The sequence below is a fragment of the Numida meleagris genome, chromosome 4, assembly GCF_002078875.1.
Source record: "Numida meleagris isolate 19003 breed g44 Domestic line chromosome 4, NumMel1.0, whole genome shotgun sequence".
Lineage (NCBI taxonomy): Eukaryota > Metazoa > Chordata > Aves > Galliformes > Numididae > Numida > Numida meleagris.
Genome location: NC_034412.1, coordinates 40,644,252 through 40,660,772, shown reverse-complemented (window position 1 = coordinate 40,660,772; position 16,521 = coordinate 40,644,252). Strand labels below are relative to the sequence as shown.

Sequence of the window (16,521 nt, the reverse complement as noted above, 5' to 3'; positions counted from 1 at the left end):
CTCTCCTGGTTGGCCACCCCTCTTTTCATACAGCCCAGGATACTGTTGGCCTTCTGGGCTGCAAGAGCACACTGCTGGCTCATGTCCAGCTTTTCATCCATCAGGCTCTCCAAGTCCTTCTTAAAAGGACTACTTTCTCATACTGTGTGTTGTGTGGTTTGTTGTTGTTGTTGTTTTAAAAAAAAAAGCATAGTCATGCAACAAGGGATTATACCACAATATTCACATTTCTACATATATACCAAAACTAATATGTGTTACATGATGTCAGACCATAAATGCCATTTCCTACACATGCTGTGCGTCCCAAACAATACGTCTTTTAAATATCAAGAAATACTACAAAACTGACATGCATCAACATTTATCCAATAATATCTGTGGCTAGTTCGTCATTTTAAGTACAACAGACACCATGAATTCAGCTGAGAGTATAGTCTGCTCTCTAGGTATTTTGGAAGGTCTGTAAATCTGGAAGAACCTGCAACAGAAAGCACCACTTTGCTTTAATTGAGTATGTAGAAAGCCACACCATTTTTCTACCAGTCAGTTCCCTTCAGCAATATGAAGATAAAAATTATTAATGGAAGAACTTGCTTACCAAAGCAATTTATTAATGTTTTTGAATACTGCAAATTAAATTAACTTGTTATCACTGACATTGTTACAGTATATACATTTAATTCTTATTTAATTTTTTCTTGTACAGACTAAGGTAATAAGTGTGCTGACAATTAATAAAGAAAATGAAAGCCAATCTTAGTTTTGGCAGGGCAGTTATTCTGTTATTCACATCACAACAGGTTCAGTTGGTCACCAAAAATCCTAAGTGCATATACACAGTTTAATCATCTTTGTAAAGTTATACAATCTGCTCAAATGTTCACTAAGGTTCCCATTCCACTCAATAGCAGGTCTACCGCAGGAGAAATTCTAGCCATTCAAGCCAAGAGCACCTCACCAGACTTCACTCTTCTCTTCCCTCAACAAGGCACACAGTGAAAAGTGATAAAACATGCTACAATAAATAATTTATTAAAAAAAAAAAGGACTTCTCAGATATATAGTCTCAGTGTAATCACTGTGCTACATCTAATGAGACAATAATGAATGTGGGACTACGTACATAATACACGGCACAACATGAAAAGCACTTGCAAAACGCTGGTGTATGTGTTTACTGACAGAGGGCACAGAAGCCGCCATTAGCAGTTCACAGCCCGCACCCCTTGTACCACATTCCAGCTGACTCAGGTGACTCCATCCTTCTTAGGATATAGGATTTTACCAGGCACCACGATGGGTTAACATCTGTAGAAGGTGATATTTGCACAGATGTCATTTCTTCACAGGTTCTGCTTCCAATTAAATGGTTTAATCCATGTCACAAGCAATATACCATTGAAGAACTGGCTGAATATTTCTATACTCTCACCAAGACTAAATCCCATAGTGCCACGAAAAAAAATCCCACAGTAATATATCTTAGGATCACAGAATGGCTTGGGTTGGAAGGGACTTTAAGATTATCTCTTCCAGTCCCCCTAACACCCACGTATGAATATTTTCTCACTAAAACATTTGAAAAGATCACATCAAGACGGCACATCACAAGGGAGGAGCAGAAAAGTGGTCAAAAGAACAAGAGTGAGAGAAGCAATAACAGAGAATAACATCAAAGCTAGAAGTACATGGGAACCAATATATTCTCCGATGCAATTATTTGTACTATAAAAATTTAGAGGCAAGAGCATTTCTTATAAGCTTTCTACCAGTCTGTCACAACTGGTTAATCTCACTGGAAGAAGGCAGTGACCCTCAGAAGCATTACTGAGTGCCGAATCTCAAATTCCTGATACGCTAGAACATTATAAAAAATTAAGAGGCATTTTCTTAAATAATGTAAGAGTGTCGTTACATTCTAGGAGTGATTGAACTACTTTCTCTCACACTTAACAACAAAACAAAATCCTGGAAAAGCTTTTAGTTCTAAACAGAAGTAACCTGCTAGTGAAGAAACTTCGAGGAAAAAAATACTGCACAACTTTAAACTAAAATCCTGCTGCCACGCCTGCAGGCCGTTTCCACATCTACACCAAATTATCAAAAACAAATAAACAATACTAATACAGTAAGTCCGTAAGATAAAATTAAATCATTACTGATACAGCAATATCATCGTTCCATTGTTGTCTTTTTTTTTAATACCTGCTAATAGAGCAATCAGGATCTTTTTTTTTTAATCAATTGTTTTTGTGAAGAATTACAAAATGCATACAAGAGACTGCAATGCAAATTCTTGCCTTTTTTTGATTGTTGGCTATGTGTGGGTTCCCCCCCCCCCCCCTCACAATTACTGCTAGCCCATGGTTTCCCTTCCCTTATACTACCCCTCCATAAACTATCCTTGTGTATTCTTAGCTAAATCCTTAGATAAAATAACTATCCCACATAGGACAGATCACATTTCAGACAGAAACAGTTGCCTCTGCAGGAAACACTAACGTTTTGTTGCCACACAATGGAAAACCATACTACATATCTCAGTCACGGAGCTGCGAGTTTATATCACCTACGTGGCAACACTTCGCCATGCAGGAGAAGACAAAAAGCAGTAAATAACAATAACCAGACAGTTAACTAGTGAACAGCTGCATGGGCTTTCAATGCTTTCAATACAGCTGCATGTAAAATAGATGGCTGCTCCTCTTCAAAGTTACAGGCTCCTGCTGAAGTATAAGGATATGCACGAAATGTTACAGGTACAAGTCATGCCATGCATGTTAAGTGCTTACAGGTGCTGTATTTTGCAGGGCATCCCACACAGCCAACAAATGTAATAGCTGAAGCTTAACACTCAAGTGTACCTACTTTATTTAACAAGGTAACACTGTCTACTATCATTGCAGAAAATGGCCAAATAAATGCGATAATGAGAGAGCAACCCAGTGAAGCTCCAAAAACATTTTTTCAGGAAGCATACATACATAGCAGCAAGTTCGTTTCCTTTTTTTTTTTTCCCCCTCCACTTTCAGCAAAACTACCCGCACTGCAGAAGACCTGAGGCACTGAATCCTCTAACAAGCATTAACTTCTGCAAGATAGAGAATACAGCTCAGCTCCTGCCCCTAACAAGCTGGTGGTTATTCTAAAAATAAAGTATGCACTGCCTATTAATTTGAATTGATCGATCTATGAAGTTTCTTTTCCATGAATACTTGTGCTGACAGAAAAACACCATTTCATCCAGTGCTCCACCTGTTTTAATCTACCATTAATTAAAACCATAACAAAATGTCATGTCCTGAGAACATGTTATTTTTTATTATTTTCAAAATCTACCATTAAGCTTATTTTCACAACATGCTTTTCTCTGTGCAATTTATAACCACACATGAAAACCATACACTGATCACATGCAATTTTGAACTTCCATCTACTCCAGACAAGGAAATCCAACAAAGCCACAGTGTCTTCCATGAACCTTCATGGAACCTGATAAACAGCTTTCTGCAAATCTTCATATAAGAGCAGGAATTTGCCAGATGGAGAAGACATCCCTCTTGTAATTTAGAAAACAGTTCATCTAGCAACCAAAGCCACTCCCAAATGTATTTCAAAGCTGTTCATTGTCCAGCCATTAACTACAAATATTATTTCATAGAATCACAGAATGAGTTGGGCTGGAAGAGGACCATCAAGCTCCAACCCCACTACTGCAGGCAGGGCTGCCAACCTCCATATCCTATACTAGACCAGGTTGCCCAGGGCGCCATCCAACCTGGCCTTGAACACCACCAGGAACAGGGCATCCACAACCTCTCTGGGCAGCCTGTTCCAGCAGCTCACCACTCTCTTGGTAAAGAACTTCCCCCTGATATCTAACCTAAATCTTCCCTTCTTCAACTTAAAACCATTTCCCCTTGTCCTGCCATTATCTACCCTTGTGAAGGGTTGACTCCTCTCCCGTTTGTAGGTTCCCTTTAGGTACTGGAAGGCTGCTATGAGGTCACCCCACAGCCTTCTCTTCTCCAGGCTGAACAAGCCCAGTTCCCTCAGCCTGTCTTCATACGGGAGATGCTCCAGCCCTCTGATCATCAGGCATTACGTTTATATAGGCTTACATTAGGTTGATATTAGAGGCATTAGGTTTGAATCCAGAGAAATTTAACTGTACGTGCGCAGTTTATGCGGCACAACTGCACTTTCATGCAAGCACACACTGAGACATGCAGATACAAGATTTCACCTTCTCAGCATTTAATTGACTCACAGACTTAAGTACCACATGCTTTCTCTCCACATGACCCAGACATGGTACACACCTACCTATTGTCACAGGTCATTCCTCTTGTAGGACTCCACATCCATCCCCCTCCTCAGGCCTACACTAAGCTCTCCCAAAGGCAGGAGAGCACAAGCTGATGTGCATAAGCTATTCCAAAAAGTCCTGCCGAGGCACACAGGCAAGGCCATGGGACTGCATTCTATGGACTGACAAACAATTTTCCCACTCAACAAAATCACCGCAAAGAGAAGCCTGAGAAACTGATTCAAGAATTCAGCATCTAAGAGAAAATGGATCCACCTCCTGTAGTAAGAAAACTAAGTTCAGCTCTTGTCTACAACCTTTCCCAGTAGGGATGGGTGAAGTTTCTATTTGTATCTCCTTCTTCCTAAGAATGAAAAATAAATATAAATAATATTTATAATGTATAAACATAAATAAATGGCATGACCACACTACCACCAACGGAACATCCTGGCAAGTGGGAGACAAGCGTTTTCAGAAGGAAAAAAACCTCAACTACAAGGTAAACACGAACAGTGTAAATTGATGCTTGTCCTATCTCTTTCTGTTTCCAAGTATTGAACTGCTGAGGTCCAGGCAGTCTTTGCAAGAGCAGAGGATCTCAGTTTGCCTGCTCTGTTCCTCAGCAGGCCTATGTACTCACATACGTATGAGGCAACTCAAAAGCTGGAAATGCATGTTAAAACCACAGGCCAAAACACTGCAGGGACCATCACACTCCTGACTACAGCATGTAAATGAACTCCAAGCTGCAGAAAATATCCCTTGTTGGCACAACACACTTTGACATAGCCTGGACAGCCACATGTTAACTTCTCCTGAGTTGCTCTCCACTTGGGATACCAGAGAAGAACAACCTCAGAGTGAAAAGTGTTCCCTTGTGCTCCCAAGACAGCTTTCTAAGGCTAATCCCCTGAGTAACTTCCGGACTGAGTCAGCCTTTAGCATTTTCATCTCTAAGACAGCATTCTTGAAATATATTTTCTTTTTACTGTTTATGCAATAATACTGTTCTACGGTAGCCCCAGAAATCAAGGGTAAAACAAGCCCCAAGAGATGATCACCAATGCGAAAAAGATTTTTGCATTATTATTACTTCTAGCTAAACAAATACAAATCCTGTTGTCCTTTATACTAATTGCATTTGTACTACAGACACATACATCGAGCAGCTATACAAGAGCCCTCCTAAATGATTAGGCGCAATGTCTTACTATCTCAGCTTTTCCAGTTCATTAATATTTCACTTTTATATATTCCTCAGCTGCTTTTACAACATGTTCCCTTCTCTCCTTCTTAAGTGTGAGCACGGAGAATTGTTTGAAGTAACTCACAGACCTCGCCTCACATCCCCACCTCCGTGCCCCCAGAGAGTTTAACACTTCAAGTGCAATACATACCAGAGAGAAAAAACACATCTGGCACAGAAAAGGATAAGAAGAGATGTTGAGCCTCCCTTCTAGTCGCATTCAACTATAAAGGTGTGCAATCAGAAAATAAAGCACGCTGCAGTCTTTATGCTGAGACGTTTACTGTCATCAGTCTCAAAGGCAAGAGGGAGACGCACAGCCTCTGAGGGTTCTCTTCTCTGTGGAGAAGCATGTGATACTTATGTCTGTGAGTCCTCTTCTCTTTTCTCCTCTGTGTTCTGAGGAACAGACCTACCCTGTTCTTCAGAAATACGACTTGCCGCAACTTTCTTTGCCTTGCCTAAATGCGAAAGGTCACCTCCTTCAGCCAGGAGAAATCACGCAGAAATCAGCCAGAGGAAGCTCAGGATTTCTACAAACCTCGACCATAATAGGCAGCACCATCACCATCTGCTCCACCTTTTGAGCGTGCCATGTGCTCTTGGAAAACACAGGCAGCGCCCTCGGCTCCTACCCCCAGCCCAGCCCCGCGCCAACGCCGCCCACGTTTCTGAACGCACTTCTCTTCCTACCATCCCTACGGGTTCATCTCACATCCCTTCATAAATGACAATAAATAAACAGCAAGACGCAGCGCCCGAAAGGAGCAAGAGCAAAAAGGACCCGCCGTCCCCGCTGACCCGCAGCCACGCCGCCGGCCCCTCCCGGGGACACCTGCGAGCGCCGAGCCCTGCCCGCCCCACCACAAAGCGGTTCGCACCGCTGCCTCCCCCCGCCGCCCTCTCTAATCCCCAGCGCACCCGTCGCTCGGCGCGGGGCTGAGGCAGCGCCGATCCTCCCTCCGGCCGGGAGCCGCCCCGGCAGCGGGGAAGGACAGCGGACTCGGCACGGAGCCGCGGGTGGGCCGCCCCGGGGCGACACCCTCCGCATCACCTCCGCACCGCACCGCACCGCACCGCGGGGCGCCCCCACCCGCGCGCCCACACACCCGCCCACGCGTCGCGCCGCTCCCCGGAGCACCCCGCGGCCTGCGGCGCCGCCCGGGGCAGGGCCGGGGACGCGCTGTACCTGGCCGGGCTCCTCCGGCAGCCGGCGGGGGCTGGGGACCCCGCTGCGGCGCCGCGGCCGCCGCCGCAGCCGCCACCACCACCACCACCTCCCCGCCTGCGTGCCGCGGCTCGCCGGGCGGCTTCCTGCGTCCCTCCCGGCGCGGGGTGAATAATCCGGCCGGGGTCAGGCAGTCACGCTGCGGCTGCGGGCTGTGTGTGCGGAGCGGCGGCGTGCGGGCAGAGAGCGAGCGGGCGGGGGCGGGCCGGGGCGGCGCTTCCGCGTGTGTGTCGGCGTGGGGCGGTACGCGGGAGCTGGGTGGCGGCTGTTCCCGCGCGTGGCGTGGGCGTGTGGGCACCGCGTCCCTGCGTGCCCCCCGCAGCTTGCGGCCCGGAGGGGAATGTGCCACGCGGGGGAAGCCCGAGCCCCCCAAGGCTCAGTTCGGCCCTGCCCCGCTGTACTGACGCTCACCATCTGCTCGAGGGTTTGATTTTTTTTTCTGCCGCACGGCAGTCTGATTTCACTTCCTCATCCTCTCCTCTGATATGTGTGTCGTGATTATTTCTCCGTGGAGCTTGCCAATCGCAATCCAGGCGCATCACGGTGCTTCAATAAAGGAACGAGGAAAGAGCACTGAGAAAGTAGTTGCTGTACAACAGGCAAGGTTTCATCTGCATAAACACAGGAATGCTCCACCTGGAATATTGGGTCAGGGCAGCAGTTACAAGGCATTTAGCGCCCCTGCTCCATTCAGGAACAAGTGGTCAAACAGAGGAATAAATATGTTCTATGTAACTGTTGTTGATAGGACAAGAGGTTATGGCCTCAAGTTGTGCCAGGGGAGGTTCAGATTGGGTATTAGGAAAAATTTCTTCTCGGAAAGAGTGGTCAGCACTGGCACAGGCTGCCCAGGGAGGTGGTGGAGTCACTGTCCCTGGAGGTGTTCAAGAAATGTGGAGATGTGGCACTGAGGGACACGGCTGAGCAGGCATGGTGGTGATGGGTTGATGGTTGGACTTGATGATCTTAGAGGCCTTTCCCAACCTTAATGATTCTATGATACTAATCTTTAAGAAATGTAATTGAGTTTTCATATTATGTTTGTCTTGTCAGTTTATACAGCATCATTAGAACAAACCACTCATTTTTATATGCAAGTGACAATCAATCAAACATATTCACTGCTCTGCTCTGTGATAGGTAACAATAAAACCTAGAGGTGTTTCCATTCCTTCCTGGACCAGATAATAAACCTAAAACAGATCAAGTGTTCTCCGTTCACGGGGGAACAGCAGCAGTACGCTGCACACAGTGGTGCTACATGGACAGAAACAGGTTTTTACTATCCCATCATCCACATTTAAAAAATCTCCTGAGACACCAACCTCAAGAGTAGGTGCTCGTTATTCAGAATGCCAAAAGTCACAATTCGGGAATTTCATACAAGAGTACATCATAGCCCAATAGTGTTACTAAGCACTGGTTCACAACCCAGCCAAGCACGCAAGCAGCTCTATGCATGAGTCGTCTCAATGAAGACTAGGGTTTTTGCTGTAATTAAAATGAAATATCTGCTTAGCCACTTTATGAAGATCAGACAGCCTTGAAGTCAGAGGCAGAGGAATCCGGGTTTTGCTGAATAAGGGTTCTCCCAAGAGCCCTGCATGATTTCTCAGTTCTATCTCTTATCCTTCTCCTTTTCCCCTGCATTCAGGAGGAGACACTCACAGCCTTCTAATGGTTAACCCAACTCTCCAGCACATTCGTATAAGCTCTTCTGCCTGCTGCATCCCCACAAGGTGAGCCCCACGATGAAGCGGCACTTCCAGACACGCTTGCAGCTGATGCTTCCAGTGCAGCTGGGAAGGTTTTGGTCAGCCCAGTGACACAGGCAGGACTGCCAGCAGCTAGAGATTGCACAGCACAATGGCAGTTTTTTAAGACAGACTAAAAACTGTAATAAGTTTAGGGATTAAGCAGTACCTGTTCTAAAGTGAGCTTGCTAATGGAGACCTCAGCAGATAGGTATGGGAGCCATGGGAGGAGGAGGATTTGTGGCCACCACAGCCTGGGCCTTCTCAAGCACCCGTAACATGATTCTCTTCTCCCATCCGTGTCCTGCCAGCCTGGCTCTGCTGACTTTTGCAGAAAGCCTGTCTGTATGACAGGTATTTCCCCAAACGAATCATCTGGTTTTGCTAGCACAGCAAAGCCTCATGAGGTAATTCTAGATTCAGAGATTAGCAGACTCACCAGGAAGAATACATGTTTGCTGAGAAATAGATGTCCTTAAAGTCACTACAGCGACACGTCTGATTCCCTTGCATTGTCTGTCATCTGTTTCCATTCCCTCTCAGTTTGAGTTCATTCCTTGTTTCCTGCCTAATGGTTTCACATGATCCCCTGTCAGAGATTCTCTGCTTGAGTTAGAGTCGCTCTGCTTGAGTGACCCTAACTGCGCAGAGTCTGAGGCTGGCCACAGCTATAGCAATACTTGGGGGGTAAAAGAGATTCATCTCTGTTTTGTAGGAGCTTTTAATAAATCTTGAAATAACCAGTTCTGTGAGAGCAACTGGGCATGCCGAGCTGTGATTTAGAGCCAGGGGCTGGCAGAGTGACCTAACCTCAGCTCTGGGATACTCTGGGCACCTCAAGAGGGGATGCACGGCTGCATGGGTTTCACTGGAGGTTTTGCTATTTGAGCCTTGCAGGCATTGGAGGGAGGTGCTGCTGCTCCACACTAACCATGAAGCACTGTATTCCAGTCCCAGTTTACCGTCACAGGAGAAAGCAAAGGAGGCCTCTTGTACCAAACTGATTCCAGTCTCTTTTCAAGAATCATCTGTTCAGTGAAGCAGTGCCACACTAATCAATATGTATTGGTTTCACGTTGCATATGATCATATCCACTTGCACCCTTGGAGCAAGGATTAATTGAGTGACCTTCCACTTGCTGTACAGTGCCACATACTGAAAAAATAGTCACTGACACTGGTCAGTTTGTTAGAAGTGATGAATTTCATCATGCTGACATTAAAATCTCAAAGGAGGTCAAAGTCCACTTTAGTTAATCGCAAAAGAATAGTAATTTGAAGCAGTTTTTAATTAATGTTCATGGGGTTTGTCCCCTGCTTTTAAATTGGTTGTAAATTGATTTATAGTCGCTGTCATTGGGCTCCCTCAGTATCAATGGCACAAACGACACCACTTTTTTTGCAAGATAACCACCATCACTACCAGGGTCAGAAAGAACAATGACAATACAAGCATAGAATTTCAATTCACTCAACAAGAGAAATTCTCATTACAGTCTCAAAATTTAGCTTATTAAATTGAATGAACATTTTTTTATTACTTCACCAGTGAGATATTTGACAAAGAACAGAACAGAGTAGAATAGAACAGAACAGAATAGAATAGGACTGGTTGGAAGGAAACTACAAAGATCATCAAGACCAACTGACTGATTACTTAGGGTATAACTCAAAACATATTATTAAGGACGACATCCACATATCTCTTTAATACAGACAGGCATGAGGCAAAACAACTTGGTGTAAAGACCCTCACTACTGACTCAGAGGGATATTTTCGCAGTACAGTCTGTTTGCACTGACTGAAGATCTGATCCTGCAGTAACTGATCAAAATCCTGGTTTTGCCTTGTTAATCCTGAAGCTCCACATGGGTACTGAAATCTGAAGGACTCCAAAGGACTCGAGCACTATATTTTTATGAAGAGCAGCTTAATGAAAGCATCCAATCCATACTTTGCATGTTTGCATTGCTTTTTATTTAGACAACAAAAGCCTGTATATAGTCAGTTTGACTTCTCATTCTGATCTCTTTGAGGATTCTTATGTTAGAATGTGTTGGTTCTCCAGGCTATCAGTGTTTATTTCTTTGTAATTTGTCTGTGCAGACTTGTATTCTTTGTATTTAAATTGTGGAAATATTTAGGTTTGTCTAGGGATTTTTAAAGTTCATTTTTATAACATTTACATGTTAGGCAAAATTGAAGTTGACAAGCATTCTTTTCAGTGTTGTTATTTACCCATTGTACAAAATAGGAATAGGAAGGAAACCTGCTGGAAGGGAAAACTGCATTTCTATTTGAAACAGATTGATTGTTAACACTGAAAACATAGTCTGAGGGTGGTATTCTGTACCAAGAAATAAAGGATTATAATAAAGTATTGTATGCCTCATTTTATCATATCTGCAACTCTAATGCATCATCACAGCAGGAGCTTTCCACAGTACCCCTGAACCTGGGGGTCTCAGCAAATTCTGCATTTAAGACTCATTAATTAGCTTTGCCTTAGGCCTAGGCAGTGCCTAAAGCTGTTCAGTTAGCATGGAATTATGAAAGTTTTCCTCAGCTGTTTAGTGAGCAGCAACTCCTATGCTATACAGACAAAAGACCACACACAAGGCACGTGAAAGAGAGGCGTCATCTGAGACAGTGCAGAGGAATGCAGGATGCCCAAGCGTATGTATTAATACATGGAAACATACAAGGAGCAGTCACTTAACTGCTCAAAGCTGTAAAAGGAGCCACTCTTTGCTTTCCTAGATATCTTTGCAGAATTAACACAAAAACTAGAAAAACAGGTCATAAAATTTATTTTATTCTACTGTTTCTGAGCTTGTATTATTTGTAACCAGCATCTTGGGAACACCCATAAAAATATATAAGGTTATTCAGTTACCGATGTTCTTCCAAACATCTTTTCAGTTAGGTCTTCAATAGAAGGAATCTACCTGGAAAAACGTCCTGGGGAAAAATACCCCAAAACTTCTGAATCTCGTATGTTATCTCTGTCTACTACACTATATCTCTGCTACATGCAGGCAGATTTGCAAGAGTTTGGAAAGCTGCACAAGCCTGATCGCTAGAGCTCACTAGCGCTTTTCCAGGAAGGCAAGGCTTGTGGTCTCCATTAAAAAAAACTAATTATCTCGGCATTTCCTCAAGGACGGGAAAAATCAAACTAGTTTTTAGAACTTTAGCAGCCACATCAGGCAATAAAAAAAAAGAATGCCAAACAACTGTGGCAGACCTTAAAAATGTCAATATGACAGTAGAAATGTACCCAAGTGAAAACAAGGCATTAACTAAAAATCTGAATGTTTTAATCTTGGAGGCAGACTATTTACGGGCTGCTGTGATGTGGCATGCCTGAATACTCAGTGAGCACCTGCCTGTGCCCTAGCTGCAGCTGCAGAGTGAATGTATGGGGCTAAATGAATCTCATGCTGGAAAGCGCTTGCTGAGCCAGAATCAGAAGGAAGCTTTCTGAGTCTTACCTTGCTGCCTTTTCCACAGCACCACCTTTACTTTGTGTTTACCACCACAAGCAATACAGTCTCAGGCAGATGTATACAAATGTGATAGCAGATTTGTTTGTTTTGTATATTACTTGCATAAAAATTTGCAATTTTTGCACGAGAGTGTGCAAGAGACTGGTGCCTTCAGATTATTACTGCAGCATGGGCAGCTTTGCTCCATCAGATGTGGCGCTGGTGTGTGGAATCGTGAAGTTCCAGGAGAGAAGGCAGCAAGCCACAAGGTCACACAATGTGCAATCAAGCTGAGATGCAAAGATATGCTCAGGTGGATCCATTTTCACATTCTTGTCTATTGTGTCTACCCTCATATTTAGCATTTATGGAAGAGAGAATGTTTTCTTTATTCAAAAATCTCATTTTAAAGTCAGATTCTGAAATTTTCCAGGCACAGAGATGGACGGGGGCTGAAACCTGTCGTGATTCTGATGTAAGTGCAAGGTCATCTGCTGGTGGCTGGAAATCCAGTCTGCTTAATGAATTTACTGGGCTTTGGCTCACATCCTAGCAGATACTTACTACTCCTTTACGTACTTTACTGTTTCACAGTATTGTTATGAACATCACAAACACTCATGATGTATCTCTCTGTCATAGTCAGTCTGAGAAAAAATCAGCACACCTCCCCAAATATAGAAATGCTCAGTGTTACCTCATGCAGTGAATATTTGGACAGGCTCATATTTTGGCTCAGGTCCCTGGAGCACACATCTCTCGCTAAGGAACATGCATCTGGAAGAGAGGATCTGTGATAAGGAGCAAGTCCAGGACAACTTCCCCAAAGTTGGGGCACTGCTGCCCCACAACTGGCAGCTGCACTTCTGCTGGGCATATTTCTTTCCCAGGTGGTATTCTCTTTAAACATCCTGAAGAATGGCAGCAGGAAAGTCTATTAACTGCATCCTCAATAATGTATTTACAATAATTGTAGTCACATAAATGTGATATCTGGCATTAAACAGCCAAGTTTTCAGTCATGAGGATTTCAAAACTGTTAATAAACACAACAGCCTGATGGATGCAGGCAGAAAGGAACCAGAAAGTTGAGTTCAGTGGTGCCCAAACACTGCCAAATACATACCCTTCAAAACTAAATCAATAACAAAAACCATTCAGAATGTAGAAATTATTTCACTAATATACAGTGGTAATAATTCATGTGTCACAACATTCCCTGACTGTTGCACTGCTATTTACACTCCCCCTGAGTATAGCATTATTTTTACCATGACAATCTGTGAATAATACGCAGATAATAAATGGGCTCTGAGATACATGTATAGAGTAGTTATGAAATGGACATCGATATCTGCTGCCAACTCTATTTAATTTTCAGAGTTTTTGAGATTTATTTAACTCATCTGTTCCTAGAGCCCAGACAATTAAATGCTGTTGGAATGGATGTTAGATAAAAATGGAAAATGAAAACCTGAGTTCCGTAGCAAATAAAATGTGCCAGTATATTATATGTTTTCATTAACACACACACAAATACAGTGTGTCTTTCCCTCCCAAGGGCAACAGTAAGTTATGCCTCAACAAGCAGCATAGATTTATGTCCCTAAATGATTCTCTCTTCAATAAACATTCATATACTTGCCATGAAACTTGAGGAATCATATGTACTTTAATTAATTCCAAGGCACTGAATTAATTTTTGAGAAAAAAAAATGTATTAGATAATTATATTCATTAAATGATAATTCAAAAAAGCATTAGGGCAAGCCAAAATAACTCCGACGTGTGTTAATATTTTTTCTGCGGTGTTGGAATAAGACATTTTAACACAAACTGGTGAATTTGTTTCTTTGAATGGATCCCATTCCCAAAATAATTACATTTAGGATACTTTCAGGCATCTATTACATTAGATGTAAAGAAATTCAGAAATTGTCACTTATTCCTTGTTTGTATTGTTTTTAGCCCAGCATGATTCTGGTCTTCATTAGAGATTTTGGAGAACATATAAGTCTGAGGTATTCTAGAGGGTACATAGGAGTTAGGGACTTAAATCCTTCTATTACCGGATATCGAATGCTGGCTCCCACAGACGTCTTGTGATATTCCATGCTAAATGGATGTGCTGCTTAAAACAATCTTTCCTTTGGAGTCCATAAGAAAGATTTATTATATGAAAAACGAGAATTCTGAAGTGATGTCTGTAGATTTTATTTAGGAATTCTGACTTGTGACTTCCTGCATTGTACAAGACCAATAACAGCATGAAATTTCAGTCCAATAGAAGATATACTGACTCAGTAAAAGAGCAAGCTTGCTATGGAAGCTCACGAGAAAATATATGTATATTTTGGTAATAGTTAAGTGGAGAACACAAACTCCTACCTGCTGAACTTGATGGCAAAGATCCCAGTAATTTTAATGGGAACAGCAGTGGAGTCATATCAGTGGATGAATTATCTTTAAGTTCAGTAATAAACACATCCCCTATGTAAGGATGGTACATACATTTAGAGTTCCAAGAGCTTCTCCCTGCCTCTTTTCCAAAATGAGAGTTTAGGCATTAACTAATAGGAACAGAACAGGGCTTATGTCTTTGAATTTTCAAGTATAGCCAGAACTAAATAAAATGCAGATGGGAGGACGATTTCACTGCAAGAGCTTTAAACAGAGAAAGATCAGTGCAAATATTTGGGGTTGATCTAAATACCATTAGAAACATGCCAAGAAAGAAGCAGTTGTCTGCAGCAAGTGCCCAGTTACTGAGCTGCCATAACTTAACAGCTTCTCCCACAGTACTGGAGGTAGCAATAACAACGAAGTGTGAAAATTTGTTCTTCTACAATAATGTATTTTAATTTTAAAAAGGGTAATAAGGTTTTTAAAAAAAAGTAGTCTAAACCTACAAATAAATGGAGCGTATCCCTGCAGGCAGAGACAGGATTTAATGCTGTTCCAACTTCTACTACGTAGCTTTTCTACTAAGAGATGACCCCCGAAACACTAAACTGGACAAAAAATTCGTTATTTGTAAATGGTGAAATGTGTCTTTAAAAGCTATCTAATCTTGCTTTAAAAACGCGTGCGGAAATTTCTGAATTGTCATTGATAGTATATGTTGTGTTCAAACAAATCTCGCTGTTAGGCCCAACTATCAACACCACTCTGCTTTAGCTTTTAAATAGCATGAAAAAAGAGAGTGGGAGAAGAAAGGCAGCAGAAGTGCTAATGCAATTGTTTGATGTGTGTACGAGAGAGGCAAAGAGGAGGAGGCAGACATTCTGCTACTCAGGCTGCTGACAGAAAAACATTGTGCTTTATGCTTCCCACTGGCATGTGCCCTTTTTAGTGGAAAATAATTACAGCTGTATTAGAAATCTTAATGTTGATTTTATTGGCCTTTGGTGGTTTTTTTCTTTTTTTTTTCATCCCTCAGAGTAGGCTCTAAGCAGCAAGGAGAGCTGTGAATGAGCCTACGCCTGCACAGTTCTGTACGGCACTTTGCCAGTGGAAAGTGACTGACCGCTTCAAAATGTTTTCCCTTTAATTAGTGTGAAAAACAAACAGCAACCCAATTATCTGAAAGAACCATGTGGGTTCTCTTCACAGTGAGGGAAAAAACGCCACAGACATCCTCTAGTGCAGGAATATCTGGGCTGCTTTGCCAGAATATTTGTTTGGCTTGAGTTTCATGACAGGTCTACTAGTACGCTGCTATGTTAGAGTTTGAATCCTTAAAGTTTGTGTTCAAACATCACCTCAAATTTATTTATTTATTTATTTTTTAAATGGACCCCGGGAGACTGACTGACAAGCTTGGGATACCAAGACAGCATCAGAAACCTCATGTAAGACTTCTGGTAAAACCCACTGAAAGAATGAGGACCGCAGGACTAGCCAACAAGGCGGGCCATATCCTCAGCACAGCACTAATAATAGAAATAATGTCAATTTTTACGGCAGCTTGCTTGGATCTAAGAACCTCTATCTACCAAAATCAATGGCAGAATTGCCTTTAACTTCAGTGTTGGGTTCACTGCAATCTATTTTTTTCCTTGGACTTGATCCAGGCTCACGGAATAATTCCACTAACAGCAAACTACATGCAGAAGTTTGGCTGAGGACTGAAGCAGGTTTTGCAGAACAGTCCCTTTTCTTCCAATAAAATGCTTAAAAATACTGTTTCTAGATATTGTATATAAACTAGCCTATTGATTTATGATTTACTTAAAGTGCTTAATTTGAAGTGCACACTGAACTATTTTACTTCTACAAGCCAGAGGCAAGAAATACTATTTTCCTTTGCAACAGAAAGACCATCACGTCAATAGAATTTTATGTGTGCATGCTACTAGAAATTAAGAGTTTTGCATTAATTATCTGGATCTTACAATATTGTAGGAATATGCTCTGAACTACAGTAGAGTAAATTTCTAAGAACAGAGATGCTATGTATTTACTCAGCACTTAAAGGAAATACGATGTT

The 16,521-nt window shown here is 42.5% G+C and overlaps 1 protein-coding gene across 5 annotated transcripts in view; it reads right to left on the bottom strand.

The window, feature by feature from the left end:
- CCSER1 (coiled-coil serine rich protein 1) overlaps positions 1–6,947 on the bottom strand; it is a 632,727-nt gene extending 625,780 nt beyond the window's left edge. For 2 of the 5 annotated variants that reach the window (XR_002438019.1, XR_002438018.1), the window contains exon 1: positions 6,751–6,946. The gene's annotated coding sequence lies outside the window, so the exon portion shown is untranslated. Of the gene's footprint in view, positions 1–6,750 lie in introns of all 5 variants that reach the window. The other 3 variants (XM_021394792.1, XM_021394794.1, XM_021394793.1) reach the window with 2 other exon arrangements.